Here is a 16,330-nt window from a genome sequence, read left to right as displayed (position 1 = left end):
ACCTTCTGGGCAAGAAAGGAGAGTTTCACCATCCCTTTCCTGTATATGTGTAAGGGAGGCAAATTAGAAGAAGCTTAGAGCTGTATTAGTGGGCGAATATCTCTACATGGTGAAGATGAAGCTGGTGAAGGTTATGGAGCACAAGTTTTATGAAGAGCAAATGAGGGAACTGGGATTATACACTGTGGAGGAGACTCAGGGGAGATCTTAGTGCTCTCTACAAGGACTCAAAAGGAGGTGGTGGTGAGGTGGGAGTCAGCCTGTTCTTCCAGGTAACAGTGATACAATGAGAGGTAGTGGCCTCAAGCTGTGCCAGGTAAGGTTCAGTTCATATATTAGGAAACATTTCTTCTCAGAAAGAGTAGTGGTACACTGGAACAGGTTGCTCAGGGAGGTGGAGTAACTGTCCCTGGAGGTGTTCAAGAAACATGTAGACATGGTACTTTAGGGACATGGTTTAGTGGGCAATATTGACGGTAGGAAGATGGTTGACTAGATGGATGATATTAGAGGTCTTTTCCAACCTTAATGATTCTGTGATACTATGACTCCATCTCTCCTGCTGAGCATGCAATGGCTCAAGGTGATTGTGTAATGTCTGTATTCAGTTTCCTTACAAACATGTGTACTTGGAAAGTGCTAAAAAGGAGGTTATTCCAGCCTAGGTATGTTACTAAGACCCAGCAACAGCGAAGTTGCAGAGGCATCAGCATGCACGTGTGTTGAGTTCCCCACTAGAGGGCAGCGTTGCTCCAGCCCTGGTTGGGTTACTCTCCTGCTGCTGGGCCCAGCTCTGCAGTTGTGCTGGATGGGTACGTTGAGAGAGGAAAAATGATTGCACAGCATCGATTTTCTCATTGCAGCCGAGGAATAGCACCATTCAGAAAAAAAGAGATTATTTTATGGGGGAAAAAATCTGCTAAAATGGAAAACTTTACATTTCACCTCCCTTGCACGCAAATTAAAAGTGAATTTATTCATGAAGGGCAGATCTTCTTTTATTCAAGGGTCACCCATAGCATGAGAAAATTAGAGTTCATTATTTCATATACTTTCTATCAGAACATTTAAAATGTCTGTCCCACAAGCTGAGCACTGTGTTAATCTCTATGCCTAATGTGAGGCACTTAGTCCTGACTATGAGAGATGCAGGTCACATCAAGTATAATTTAGCCCAGCTGGGGTCTGGTCCACTGATAGCAACATGGTCTACTGGCTCTAATTTAGGCCCTGAATGAAGGTAGCCCAACAAAAGAGTGCACCACTTAAAAGGTTGGCTAACAAAAGTTTGTTTTTTTTTTAAAAAAAAAAACAACTACCCAAACCTTGTGGCTGGTTGTGGATGAGTCTGAACTGGACAGGATTGCAGCCGGCTGCTGATCCCACATGCTGCGAACTGGCAAAGTTACTCCTCCCAAGTGGCCAGTGAAGTATGTTCAGTGTACAGTCAATGTTTCCTTTACAGTCCGTGTCTCCTTCTCCTCCAGGGGTTGAAATGTCAGGAAGAAATGACGTTTTTCTGCAGAGAGAAAAGCAAGAGCTGTGCTGAGTGCAGGATGGGTCCCCTTAAAGCAGCCCCTCTACCTTCTGAGGGTGGTAAGTCCAGAAAGCTGTGTATCTGCCTTACTGCTTCACAGACCATTACTCAGATGTGTGCTGGGGTCCAATTATCCACTACCGTCACTAGCAATAATAAAAAAGAATTGAGGGGGATTCTTAAAAGCACTAATGTGCCTTAATGACTCTGGTTGGCTTTCTCTGGACCCCCACCTGCGCTGTGAGCCCAGGCACCTATTTCAGCCCAGCCTAGAGCCTGCTGCCTTGTCACTGAGCTGGGCTACTGCTGAGTCTGTCTCCAGCCCCACCAGGGCCATTCTGTGGCCTTGACCTGTCTGCTCCTGGCTCTGTATACCCTGATATTGGCTTGACCTTTGCTATGCCACCAAGGAAGCCTGTTGCCTGCCTTGGCTCCCCGTGTTCAGCCCTATGTGGCTGCAATCCTTGGTAAGTGCCAGCCTGTGCAGGGCTAGCACTGACACTTGGCTTGTCCCCTGTCCTGAGGCAGCCCTTGTCTATGGGCAAGATGCTGGTTTTGTCCAACCTATGTCCCACTGATGTCTGGGTGGTATGTCCCCTATTAGCTTATTAGGCCTTCCTTGCTGACATTTCACTGGCTGTTTCAGCTCTGGTATCTGTGCACTAAATTTACCTGCTGTAATATGAGCCTTCTGCCAATGGAGAAGGGATAAAAATAAGGTTGTTGTCCTCCTGTTGTGCATGGATATGAGTGTTATATAGAAATGGGTCCTGTTCCATAATAGTGCTTTTCCTTTTTGGGCTTTGCAGTCATAAGGCACAATCAAGCGATGGATTGGGCTGTGGTGTTTTTGAATGGAGTTGGTATTTTCATTGCTCTATCTTAGCTTGTAGTAACACTTCCTTAGGAAGTGCTCTGGCATGCCAGAGCCAACGGGCTCACTTAGCAGGCCAGCAGCAAGCTAGCAGAACACCAGGAAAAACAAATGTGTTCATGAGCATGGTGTCTTCACAGCAGGCTTATTTTTCTCTCCTGGAAGACAGACCATAAATCACTGTAAAGCATCTTGTGCTTTTTGCCATGGATACCTCTCCATAATTAACTAACGTGCATTGCTGTTTCATTTCTCACAGACAGATACTTATGGCCCATTCTTCATTTGGGCTAGATTTAAAATGAAACAAAAAAATGAAACAAAAGCCAAGGTTCTTTGACCCACTCAGCTCTCCTTGGTAGCCAAGGAGTGTTTCTCCTTCAGACACTTCCCATCACCTCTGACATCTAATCTCTTTAAGAGACTGGGCTATTTCAGGCAGCTTTCAGCATAAATTCAGCGTTATTAGAGAAAATAAATATGCCACCAGGAGAATTCCATACTCTGAAGCAGAAAAAAGAATGAACATAAATGTTTGAGGGGATACTTTTACGTCAGTAAAAAAAAGTTCCAGAAAGTGGTTCTTATAGCATCAGCACAGATTAAAGAAGAAGTACATCATTCTTCTTGGTCTGTTTTAAAGCTATCAAGGGGAATGGGTGACCAGGCTTATAGAGCTTCAGTGCATACCTTTCAGTGCACGAAAAGCTGTGTCACTGCAAAGCCTTCCCAAGCACTTCAGATACATTTCAGAATCCTGCACTGCCAGTCACAGATTTTATTCCAGTCGCTCTTAAGAGTGATTTATGCACACAGAGTGCTACACATCCCAGGGTGCTTTGAGAAATTGCAGTTACTCACGTCACTCAATCAATCAATTGCCATGCTGTGAAGGACTTGGCCTAACATGCATTTTCAGTGCATCAAGAAACCCAGAAGTGCAACAAAAATAACTCTCCAAGAGGAAAATACTGTCGGCTCAGTTCTCTTGCTGGGCTGAGAGACAGAGAGAATAACAGATGGCAGCTGTGTTGCCCAGTGATGTGTTGGAGGATGTTTAGATACCTTTGAATGCACATAGCTGCGCAGGATGGATAGCATTAGGCAGTGATACCCAGCAGATGAAGAAACAAGGCCTTTTTCTGAAGAAGAGTAGATGAAATTTGGTAACCCTTAGTAAATGCCAAGACTAGCAGTAATTTCTCTAGTATGTCTACTCTAACGTAGACATCACAAGACTTGTTTCACATATGCTGTCCTATTGCAATGAAAGGAATGATGCCTGACTACAGCAAGAGGAGACCTGGTCCTGCCTTTGTCAGACAAATGGTCAGATTTATCTGAAAAGCAGCATAGTTCAGAAAATGCTCAGTATACTTTGAATTTGTTCATCTATGTGTTTTTTTTTTCATTGTTTTTATTTCCGTTTTTCCCATCTAATAGGCTGAAAAACCTGCTTGGAGCTGGTTGTTTTTGGTTGTTTTTTTTTGTGCTATGGGCATGAGAAATTACTCTCTCCTATGTAGATATCTACTGTCTAATGAAGGAAAAGCTTCTGCTGCTAACTAGAAGACATCATGGAGATGATAGATTAAGGTCTTTCCTACAACGAGATCGTCAAAGACTCAGTTCCTCACAGACATAAAAAGGCCTTTTTTTTCCACTCCAGTAAAGAAATGTGAATATGACACACTTTTGTTCCTCAACAGTCTTGAGGGAAATAGCAAAGGCTCTGTGCCTAGTGACTGAGCCCATCCCATGTATGTTAGTCTTTCTTTACAATCTTGCTGAGATAATAGGTCTAGTGTCATGATGGTGATAATTCCTTTGCTGACAAGCTCTGCACTGGAGCAGTAGCTCAGCTTTAACTACTGGAGCTAAGAATTCCTGCTGAGATTTACCAGCTGTACCCTGGGTTACATCCCTACATCGTCCTGCCATTTGGCCACTGTGTTTTCCTGCTTCTGCCAATGCTGTGATTGTAGGAATGGAGAACTTTTACTCTTGAAATATCTGAGACCTGTTGCAAAGCCCGTTAAAACTGATGCAGCTTTCTTTTATGGATTTCACTAGGTTTGGCTCAAGTCCTCAGCAGCATTGCTCTTGCTTAATGTGAAACTTGGAAGCAACCCTGGGTAAACAAGCCAGGCTAATATTTTACAGGCTGATCGTAACTACTTGAAGGAGAAGGTAAGATGTGAGGTGGGTGAACGAGGAAAAAATATTAACAATCTTTATCTTAAAAAGTTTTATCCGAGCAACATCAGGCTAGATTTGACTTTGGTGAAATATATATCTAATCTTCTATGAGTATGTCAGTTTTACACTAAAATTCATGAATGAGTGCCAAATTTCAGATCTGAAAGAGAGAGGCTTTCAGCCTGTGGCAAAGCCCAGCTCAGATTTACACATAGGCAAGGGAGTTGCCAAGAACAGAAGATACTGCATGGCCTCGTGAGTTGATCTCAGGCTCCTGGAGAGCCAGGCCTGAAGCTAAGGGAGAGATGCAAATAACTAAAGCAGTGCTGCATGACATGGACATGGGTAATGGATACGCCCATCCTTCTGGTGATAAAATTGGGTGCTGCCTGTGCTTCTGAGATGTCTATTCCAGATGGAAATGTCCTGCTTCCAGCCTCAACCATAGTGACTTTAGTCGTTCTGCTTTGTTGTGCTCTTTTGTGCTCTTCTCAGGAGTCGCTGACCAGTACACGTCTAAACTCTTTTATAACTTGTGCTAAACACACTTTGAATAAAACGAAGTAATTAGAAATCCTATGCTGTTTTCTGAAAGCAGGTGGTACCCATCTTCATTGGAGATGGGATCCTAAAGCAGCAGCGTGACTTTTTATGGATGTTTCTGTGTTTGCATTGATCTGCTGAGTACCATGATCACACTAAAATGAAGCTATAATGCCAGAAATTTGGTTAAGAGGGACCACCCTGAATTTTAATAACAATTTTGAATAACATCTTGGCATTTCACTAGCTTCTTGGCTGCAGGTTGGATTTGTGCTGTTATTTCAGTAAAAAAAAGTGCTCCCACTGTCTTTCAAATGTAAAGTATATGTCATATTTTTACAAAGAGATCTTTTAAAATCTGCAGCATACCATGTGGGAAATATTCAGGGTCATGATAGAGCACTTAACATAAAACCTTGGGAGATGAATTCATTAGCATGCTAGCGAGTGATGTAATTTTGCTGATATTAAGACCTGATTAAAAGGCCCAGCCTTTTTATGAATCATTATGTTTTTGGAGGGGTGTGTGGGGAGGAATAATTCTTCTGTGTTTGTACTCGTGCAGTCATGCTTATTGCATTTGACTCTTTTCAAGCTGGACTGGTCTTAGCCATATCTTTGCCATTCTATGTTTCTTTTGTAAATTAAGCTACTGCAGTATTTCACAATTTGCAGACCAGATTCGATCCTCTTGAAATGAGCAGCTACTTTGCAGATAGCAAAAGTTGTGGAAAGTGATACAGCTTCTCTACTTGTAGAGACAATTTTTTTGAGTCTGCTGCACTGCTGAGCCAGAGGAACATATCAGAATTCCTCCTTCTCCTCTTTATGTGGGAATGTGTTGCCGTTGTGACATCTTAGCAGGCAAATCTTGCAGTATTGAACCTTAGAAGGGTAACACTTTTAAAATGTATTGAAAAATCAGGGTCATGATTTTTCCCTGCATTCATGTGGAAACCTGCAAGAAATCAAATACAGGGAGGCAGTTTTAAAAGAGAAAGAAGGAAGAGAGATGTAGATGATAACGGAATATGAAATACTGGCACCAATGTGGAATTTACTTCTTCTCTACTCTTGGACTGTTGTTTAGACACTGCTAACTTTGGTATGTAGCCTGTGTATGAAAGAGCACTTGCTCGTGAGAACCATTCCAATTAATGGATCCAAGTTGTTTCATGCAAGAAAGGGCCGGAGAATTGCTTTCTATTTATGTTAAATTAGAGTGGACATGAAATAGCAGAGTGAGCTCTCAAAAAGGCTGAAACTTTAGCAAAAATTTGTTCTCAAGAAGCTTGATCCAAAGCTCATGGAAGACAATTGTTTCACTAACTTCAATGACCTTTGGATCACACTCCAAGTTCTGTGCTGAAGCTGGTGTATGTTTTATTTTATTTTATTGTGTTTGCACTACTGTTTCTGTCCAAAAGCAACTGTTAGATTTCTGGAAAAGACTATTTGAGCAATTAGAGTGAGTGAAGCTTTGCTGTGAATAAGCCACCAATAGAAATGTGCTAATGGCACCCAGGGATCGTGTATTAATAGGGACTAATTAATGGGCCTGATTTGATGCCACAAAGGGAACACTGCTACTATTTGTGCTCTGACACAAGTTAAATGTTAATGCGTCCCCAGAGGTGTCTGAATTGGGGTCCCAATTAATGTAACCACATGCATGGCTTAGCCATTTGCATATACCTAAGTGATATTTGAGGCTAGTGAATCTTACTTTTACTTGCTGATTACGAGTAGGAAAAACCCTTAATAAGACAAGACATTGGCGCTCCTGATATTGATCACTCCTAATATTTTGGTGTCTGAAACTTATACCGTGCGGGAGGATGGAGTCCCATCATACCTCTAAAAATCTTGTTTCATATGAACTACCTGCATGGTGACAGAAATCCTTGAGGCTTTGTGTGTTACACTGCAGGAATCAACTGGTGTTTTGTGTACTGTTACCAGAACTAGGGATTGCACTGCCTAGTTCTCTGTGCCAGAGTTGATTCTCTCTCTGCACAAGTTGATTGTGGATCAGCCGTGCTGAGGAGCATGCTACAGAGATTTCTGTTCCTGGAATGCAGCATTATAGGCCTATGCAGATTGGTGTGCCTAAGTATAGCACTGCATTGCACAGCATGGATTTACTCAGTCTATGCACATGAAGGCATCTACCTCCATCTGATGAGTCTCTACAGGTAGTAAGTATAACCTCAATTCAAAGACTACATCTCTGTGTTAAACTCTGTACAGGCACAGATATCCCCCAAAAGTGCTTACAGTCATCATAAACATTAGTTTGAATCTAGATGTAGCTGAATATCATTTCTGTCTTAGATCAGATCTTTGCACAACACACTTAATCATTTCAATCACTCTTAGCCTAGAAGGAACTGAGAGTACTTTGGAGGAAACTCATACATCTACTGGCACTTCTTCAATCCTGTTGGCACGGGACCTCTTCCAAATAGGCTGTTGTTTGTTCCCTGAAGGTCTCCAATCATGGACTATGTCAACAAAGTCAGCTCTGTGCAGTGATAGATCACTGCATCTAAAGAGTTGGTTCTCAGTTCCTAGTACAAATCTGGTGTGGTAACAGGTTTTTGCACAGACTTCATTCTAGGAGACATTCTGCATCAAGTTCTGGATCCAAAGGGACCCATTACCATTACAGACTTGCTTTTGTTTCTCTGGCATCTGTGGTTGTGGGACTGCTTAAATACACATATTACCAAATCTACTAAGATGGCTTGTGGAGGTGAAGAAAGGGAGCAAATGATCTGCTTTGTGAGAACTCTTCAAGGCTATTTGTTCTGTCAGGGCCTACTTGTGGCAACGACTCTGTGTTACCTCATGCTGCAAAGGTCTGTGCTCAAAGCTAGATTTCAGGCAGGTCTAAGGTGAAGCCAGAGCAGCAACTGCCTCTATCATCCCTACAAATTCTCCGTTTACCTTGGTTATCTAGCTGACTAATTTGCTTGTTATTGCTTTTACCTTTGCTAATGCTCCCTGGTTCGGGGAGAGGCACACCTAGGCTGTGTGGTACCCTGCAGGGGAGAGAAAAAGCAGTAATGAGCCTCTGCTTTTATTCTGTGTTGTTCATCTATCATAGATTTGGGAACAGAGATAGACAGCTGACTTGAGACACAGATAATGCAGATTTATATGTTGATACATACTGAAGATGTGGTTCCATAGTATTTCCATTTGAATATTTCCCTTCTGAATACTGGAGACACCAAAGCTTCCATAAAACATACCTTCCTTGTAATTCACGTTTTTCAAGCAAGAGTGTAAAGGTTTTGAAGCTTTATAGCTGTACCTGGAATGTAACTGTAGGATCTCTTTGTAATTTTAAGACTTGTTTATCCCATGTTTGGATTCACCTTGCCTGAAGCTGTTGTATTTGTCTAACTTCAAGGTTTGTACTGTGGCTTCAGGCTCCCAGTACACAAGGTACAAGCATATATGTATGTACTACTGCTGGCAAATGCTTGGAGGTAACATAGCTCACAAATCCTATGACCCAGTAGTTGCTGTATGGGTTTTATTTCAAAGCCTTTAATTCACAGCCACATCTTCTCTTTGTTGTTTGTTTTGAAATGGATCCTCTCAAACTCTCAGACTGGAAGGCTGCCCAAAAGCCTGTGACATACACAGAGTTGATCTTCTAACAGTTGGTCCACATAATTTTGGTGATGTGCTCATGACGACTTTGGCTTTCCTAAGCAGAGCATTGTGCAAGCAGTTATGTGTCAGTGCATTCACTTATTCAGATCTCTGAACTACTTTACTTTTTTTTTTTTACTTTTTTTTTTTTTTTTTAAAAGAAACAGCAAGCAAGGATTATTATAATGCCAGTCATTTGCAACCACAAATATTGCAAAAGCAAGGCTGACAAATTGGGGGAGAATGCAGTAGAAATAATAAAAACTTTCAAAATTAAAACCAGCAGATTTGAGGCAAAGACAACTGGAAATATGTGCTTATTGATAAGAGCCAGAAGCAAGAAATACATGTCTGCAATACGTGTATGTTATAAAAAGTATAAAGATTGATTCAATATAATTCTAACTTCAAAATCCTTCAATTGACTGCATCTTGGGATTGTTATGAGAAAAACAAACATTTTCTGTCTTCAAACATGAAGTGAATGAGCTAGTCCCTCTGGGCTCTTAAAGTATGAGAGACAAAGGAGTTCCTAGAAAGGGAGAGCTGAAGCGCGTGGATGATTCCTGTGCTGGATCAGTCTCTTGGAGGAACTTGTCTTATTTAGGGGTAGATGGCAATGAGCACTGCTAAGCACTGAATGGAGTGCTGAAAGTTAGTTGTTGCACACGCTGCTTCCCTCTCTGTGACACAGTCAGCTACTGCTTGCTTCTCTGCATAAGCTCAGAGTTTTACCAGTTTGGGAAAGAAAAGAGATGGATCAGCTTAACTGCCAGCATTTAAAATTGTCCTCTGTGGGTGCTTTAAATTCTTCTGAAGGATTCTTGCTCTGGATAGGCTAGGTTTGCTTTCTGAAATCATAGATCCCCAAAAAAGTGTGTAGAGGCGCATCAACTGAGCCACACCTGGCTTACTCCTGTTTTGTCAGGTGTAGACACAGTTCAGCTGTGCTTTTCAAACAATGTTTTCTTTCTCTGTTGGATTAGCTTCTAGGACTGATCCACCTGGATGTCAGCTAGACATGTCTGAACTACCCAGTGCCTTTTCAAAACATCATTAATATTGGAAGTGCTTGTCATTCATAGATACGTACAGTTCAATATTATATTCATATGTCTTCATATAAACAAGTGATTTCCACCATTAAAATTAAAGCTAAGCAGCTCACAGATTTTTTTGAAAGTCCTGTTTTCCAGGAACTTGAATTTATGAAATTACTTGCATTATTCTTAAACTTCGGTAAATTTGCAGCAAAAGTAGTGCCTGGGTTGCAGCAGGATAAAAATGTGTATTTGTACATGCGTGTTGCTATGATTGCATTACTGTCAAAAAGCAGACCCCACAACAGTGGACCAGGAGACAGCCTGCCAAGTAAGATGGTGACATCACTGTCATTGGAGATACTCCAATCTATAAGGTTTGGGCTGGGATTAATATGGATAAACACGCTGTTCTTCAAAGGTGTGGAATAAAGAACTGCAGAAAGGTCTTCTTCCAGCTCTAATGCTTCTGTGGAAGGCTGTCTGGAAAGTAGATTAAATGGCAAACAACCCAGTGTACTCATGGTGTTGCTGAAAATAGCAAACGGTGTATGGTTTCAGTTAAAAGCTACATGGAAAGTTGTGTATGCTGGAATTGTGGGATTATGGTTGACAGCAATTGCTCATCCCAATGAGTCTTGAAACATCTCTATGTTGGAAAAAAAAATAATCTTATACCCTATATGTTTAGTGCCTAGCTGTATGTGCCAAGAGTAGGCAAGGTTGTCTGTCCATAAGCATTTTCCAACAAAAGAAGGCAAAACCTTGGGTTGTCTGACTCACATCAGGCTCCTCAAAGGCAAATAAAGTGTGGAGCAAGTCCTGTGAACTGATGTAACTTAGGCTAAGTATGTGTGCAGAAAAGGATTTCAACATTTAGCTGCTCAGGATTTTTATCTGTAGAAATTTAAATTGAATTATTAATACATTTTAGAAGAAGGGGAAGATGTGTTGTGACTTCTTTCTGGAATGGCCCCATTTCATCTGAAAGGGTATCCGCTGTGGAAAGGAGAAAGGAAATCCCCTTTCATGTGTCCTGCTTGGCAGAGCTGTGCAGTATAATGTCTCTGGCTTAAAAAGATTTGTGGCAAGCAGATAATTTCTTCAAGGGGAACAAGTAGCCTCTTAAAAGATGCCCTTTATATACCAGAACTCTAAAAAGCCTTGGCAGCACAGCCTTAGCAGCAGATGAAACACAGGCTAAACTGTGTGCTAGCAAAGGAGCCTGAGTTGATTTAAGGAGACAAAGATGAATTCAGGTAAGCCTCGCAGAGGCTTCAAGTCACCAGCATCAGTTTTTCTTCTGTTTAAGGCTGTCTTTTGTATGTTGTTTTCTTCACCAGTCTTTCAATGTATGGAAAATGCAAGATATTGCAAAATGTGTGGCCAAATACCATGTATTTGCAACCTTCCTGCAGCAACTGCAGCTGTTCCTTATGTGGAAAAGTGATATATCCTGTTAGCTATGCTAAATCTGATGTAACTAGGGGAAATTCTTCTCAGGCTGCCAGCAGCATATACATGTCCTGCTCCAAGGAATGAAAGAAAATACAAAAAAGCTGGGAATGCCTCTGGTGATAGCCAAATAATAATAATAATAATAAAAAAAACATTCTCCAAAACATAAGTCCCTTTCATACATGGTTTCCCCTTTCATCACGGGTAGGGTTCAAAACTCCAGTAACAACTGTTCCATCTATTCTAGTGATGTCAGTAGATTTTGCTCATTATTCGTATGATCTGCAGAAGCTGTTTCCCAGCTAATTTCTCTGGAGGTTTCTGAAAATCAAAGTTTTATAAAACTGTGAGCTGACATGATTCTTACTGTTACCTTCCATGCTGGTGCACTGACATTTTCACAGTTTCTTCACCTAACTCAGCTGATAAATCCTCAATGTATGAGGTACAGTCAAAAAGTGAGCGTTAGGGCAGACAGATGTTGATACTGTGGATAGAAGTACTGTTTGAGATAGATCCCAGAGGCTATTATAAATAGGCCCATCAACAATTTGAGTACACAGAGGTAGTGAGTGTGTTCATCAGCTGTTGAGCACTTGAATACCTGAATGGCAGTCAAGAGTACAGGAACATGGCAATGTAATTTTTAAAAGGCACTGGAGAATTTCAGCAATTGGATCTTTGTCGGTTCCTTTTGGAAACCCTTTGAAACCTATAAAAAGATGGAATTTTGGCTTTGATCTCAAAGAAATAAATGTGTTTAGAAAAGTTGCTTTCGTTAAAGACCGAACTCCTGTAAAATACAGGAATAGCTGGTTAATTGTTGAAATCACAGTGGGACCAACTTGGATTAATGGCATACTCTCTTCTGTTTTGGTAAATTGAAGTAGACAGAGAGCTATTGGTCCTTCGTTTAGCCTGGGGATACAAGTTTGAATTGCTTTGTCTAGCTGGAATGTACTGTGCATCCGTAGGGATAAAACAGAAGTGAATAGAGAAAAGGGAACTGTACTAAATAAATAATATAATATGGCATGTTTCATAGTGATCACAGTCAAAGGTTTATATATAATGTACAAACTTGGACTATTAAAAAGTGATGCTGGAGTGGTATGCTTGCTTGACTCACATTGATGGCATGTTTATCTTCAATGTGTTTCAATGGTTCTGTAATTTTAATGCTAATAGACCATTCCTGTGGTTTGCTTTATTATATGGAACCTGAACAGTGTTTTATAAGTCATTTTGGCATGTATTCCAGTTGGACAAGAGAAGCTATTCCAGTTGGATGAGAGAATTGATTGAAAGCTGAAAACCAAAACATATCGGAGAAAATGCCAGCCAGAGAACACAATGTGAGTGATGTTGAAGCCAATATACTATTGCTACAGGGTTAATACTATTACTAGGGGTAATGAATTCTGAATGCTGTTCATTTTTAATCCCTATCTTCTCTGAGCAGTGAAGTGCTTGGGTCAAAGTCATAAAGCGTAAGCATAAAATAGAAGGAGCTTGAAACAGAATATCCTGAGCTAACCCATACATATATATGCAGAAGAATGAGATAATATATGTAGTTGCTGGAACTATTTGCATATTTGTATGAAGGATTTTATATAACGTTACCAGGAGAGACTTGTTTGATGTCGGTCTTAAGAGCTGGCAAAGCATGGGGGCAGGTTGGCTTTAGTTCAGGAAAGTGTAGCATTAAGCATTCAGGAGGATTTACTTGCATCCTTAAAGTCAAACACATGTTTAAGTGTCCTTCTGGCCTGGGGCCCATTTGTTTAGTACCTTGCAGAACCAACTTCAAAATGGTTGAGTGGGCAGAGGAATATTAGCTAATGTTATCGCAGCCAATGCTTGGAAATAGATGTGGTATACTTGCCTTAAGTCCCAGCCTCTTCTTTCTTTCTTTTTCTTTTCCTTTCCTAAGCCAAGGACTAATCTAGGACTTTTCCAAATTGCCTGGGGAAACACTGTAGGACTGAGCCCTGTATCTTCATCTTCCAGGCTTATGTAGAGCTCTTGTTGACTTCACTGGGGCAGGGTTTTCCAGTTGGTGTTTAAAGCTTAATCAGAAAGGAATACTTATCCTGCAAAAAGGGAAATATTTTGGTGCCTGTAACTGTCTATTGGCTCAATGAACTTGTTCTCCTTCTGGTGGCAGAAGATCAGCTGCTCTGTGGGCCCTGGGGTGGTGTGCTCTTACACAGCTGGCTCTTGTGGGCCATAGTGAGCTGTGAGCATGGGCACTACCCATGTGGCTGCCACCAGGTTCTGCTACCCTTGCCTTTCTAGCTGCCACTGCAGCCATACCACAGGCACTTGGTTTTACTGTGGCAAATCTACACGTAAACTTAAAAACATTAAAAACTTTCCCAGTGATAGGCAGTTATGTGCTGGGTTCTGTGATCTTGTGAACCTGAAGCCAAAAGTTTACCATTTCTGCTATGGCTAAACAATTATGCAGTGGGATTTTTGTTCTTGTTCTTTTAGTCTAGCGGGAGATTGCTTCCTTTGGTATAACACAATTGCAGTGTTCTCCATGGAATGTTATGTCTGGCAAGAGTGGAAATGATAGAACTGAGGTTTGGAGCACCTTCTATCTTCACAGTGGGGAGGCTGAATTACTGCTAAAGGGAAAAATCTTTATTCATTTATTAATGTATTTTTGTCAGATATAGCCAACCACAGCTTGTTTTCTCAGACACATACATGTGGAAATACTCTGTTTTGAATATGCTCTCACATAAAATGTGTATAACACTGCACAAGTACTAATAATCCAACTAAAACCAGCTTCTACTTGCAGTTCTCTCTAGAAGGCCATTTGCTGTTTTATGCTTGAATATAATTTTCCCATTTGCCAAGGGTGTTAAACACAAAACTAATCTAGCTCTGAAAAGCCCAAGCTTTGATTTAATGGTCGAGTGAGCAGAGTATGGATTTGAGAGAGGAAATTGTCTTCAGCTAGTATCTCCTTTGACTTCAGACAGTTCCCATTGGCTCTCAGAGTCTGCATGTTTAAATTGCATGTAATTAATTAGTTTGTGAAATTTTTGATACCATAATATTTTATAAGAATTCTTGATTTACGGTTTGTCTACTTATTGAAGAGAATCATACTCTTACTAAGGAAATAAGTCCTAAGTTAACTGTCTTTCATCATGCTGTATAATCACATGTTCTGGCTTTAAAAGTCTAAGGATGTTCCCAGAAGGCTGCATATTAACACAAGTGCAGTCCTAAGATAGCTCAAGGGTGGTCAAACCTTGAAGATGTGAGTAGCAAAATGATCACAGATGGAGGCTGTGGCTTCATGTGTCCTTGGACTGTTAATCCTCTCCACCAGTTAAGACATCCCATTACCTCAGCCTGCTACTCTTTTCTTGGCCTGTTATTTAATGCAGCCCTGGAGGAATCACCACTTTCATTCATTTGCAAGTCTGTTTGGTGTAACAACTTTGTAAATTCACATTACAAGATATTTCTAGTCGCTAATACTCCTTTTTATGTGTCCTTTTGCTCAACCCAAATTTGAGAAGGAAAGCACAATTTTAATTTGTTGATTATTAAGGAGCATAAGAAAGTGAGTTGGCAAGAAAACATGCTAACTTGTGAGTTAGAGCTCCTTGAGGGATCAGCTTGAGCAGTGTTATACCATAATACCAAAATTCATCATGTGCTTTCTCATCCAACTGTCTTCCTCAGCCTCCCTGCAGCCTCGGTGACTCTTCTTCCACACTTTCTCATAACTTTTACAAAATGTTATGCCAGTGGGAATTTTTGTTGTTGGTACTGACAGAGAAAACAGGAGTCTTTTATTTCTGCTGTTTTCTGATCAGAATTAGGAGGACAAGAGATGTTCGGAACATTCTATTGAGGGTGACCTCTTTCCTTGATGTGGTGTACGATTTTTTTCTTATGCAGCCATCTAAGCTGCAAAAGGCTCAGTGCACCGTTTCACACTCCCATGATGCAGAATGGAGATTTGCAAAATATGCTAACCGGAGTAAAGCATGAGTGAAGTTGTGGGGTGAAACCTGTTTCATTTTTATTTTATTACTTTTTTTTTTTTCTTTTTTTCCTTTTTTTTTTTTCTTCTCCAAAATAGAACTAGAGTGTTTTTAAAAGTTTACCCACTATTTTTCTCCAGTCAAAACAAGCTAATGAAGTTGCCGTGCATCTAGAAAAGTACTTGACCAACTCACATCAGCATTTCTGATGGTGTTCAGATTTTTCATTTTGTTCTGATCTCTATTTTAAGATTTAGTTATTGAACATTTCTATAAAGATAAGCTAACGAAGATGATAGAGTTCCAGTTATATCTTTTAAGACTTGTGCAAATAGTATGCTATTCATAATTATTTTTCTGTGTAAGAATAAATCCCAGGCTTGCTGCAATGTTTTTACAGTGTTTTAAATGCAGAAAATGAACCTGTCAATCCAGCATGCTTGGAGAGTCTGTACCTTTGGAGTTCTTGTCATTTCTTCCATCTCCTGAAGCGGCAGGCATGGCCTCTTGGCCTCACTCTCTAAACAACCTAAATGGATTTAAAACAGATTTCAGCATGGTCAGTGTGCATTGTTCCTTGCCAGTCAAAAAAACAGAATGATCATGACATAACGCTCTTATCCTGTCTTTGCTTTCAAAGGTCCCTGTGCCTTTTACCTGTTCCTTTTGTGGCACAAACTGTACAGCATGGGTGTCCAACCTTTTGGCTTGCCTGGGCCACACTGAGTGAAAAATTGTCTAGGGCCCATCTACGAAGGTTGCTCTGAAAGTAATGTCTCCTAATTATTTCTGTTGAAACTACTACAGACAGAAAGAGTACAGTAACACTAATAGAGCAAATTCTCAGCTACAAAACACTCTTTCAACGCAGTCACCACCATTAGCTATGTATTTTCACCACCAATGAACTAGAGAGTCTGCATGCTACACTCGTAACAATCTTCACCAGTGGAGGTGATCCATTGTTGGTTTTGCCACTGCTGAAATGGACTGC

At 40.7% G+C, this 16,330-nt stretch overlaps 2 long non-coding RNA genes across 3 annotated transcripts in view; one reads left to right on the top strand and one right to left on the bottom strand.

Moving 5' to 3' along the window:
* LOC125687488 (uncharacterized) overlaps positions 1 to 16,330 on the top strand; it is a 102,584-nt gene that overhangs the window by 2,243 nt on the left and 84,011 nt on the right. Inside the window, exons 2-3 of the long non-coding RNA XR_007374109.1 lie at positions 1,488 to 1,596; positions 4,485 to 4,601. This is a non-coding gene — a long non-coding RNA (uncharacterized LOC125687488). The remainder of the gene's footprint in view (positions 1 to 1,487; positions 1,597 to 4,484; positions 4,602 to 16,330) is intronic.
* Positions 1 to 16,330, bottom strand: part of LOC125687492 (uncharacterized) — a 34,230-nt gene that overhangs the window by 4,610 nt on the left and 13,290 nt on the right. The window contains exons 2-4 of one of the 2 annotated variants that reach the window (XR_007374122.1): positions 15,792 to 15,865; positions 8,145 to 8,197; positions 1,326 to 1,519 (exon numbers count right to left, since the gene is read on the bottom strand). This is a non-coding gene — a long non-coding RNA (uncharacterized LOC125687492). The remainder of the gene's footprint in view (positions 1 to 1,325; positions 1,520 to 8,144; positions 8,198 to 15,791; positions 15,866 to 16,330) is intronic. The other variant, XR_007374119.1, reaches the window with a different exon arrangement.

Source organism: Lagopus muta, chromosome 1 (assembly GCF_023343835.1).
Source record: "Lagopus muta isolate bLagMut1 chromosome 1, bLagMut1 primary, whole genome shotgun sequence".
Lineage (NCBI taxonomy): Eukaryota > Metazoa > Chordata > Aves > Galliformes > Phasianidae > Lagopus > Lagopus muta.
The sequence above is the reverse complement of the archived record's forward strand: the minus strand, read 5'-3'. Positions and strand labels throughout refer to the sequence as shown.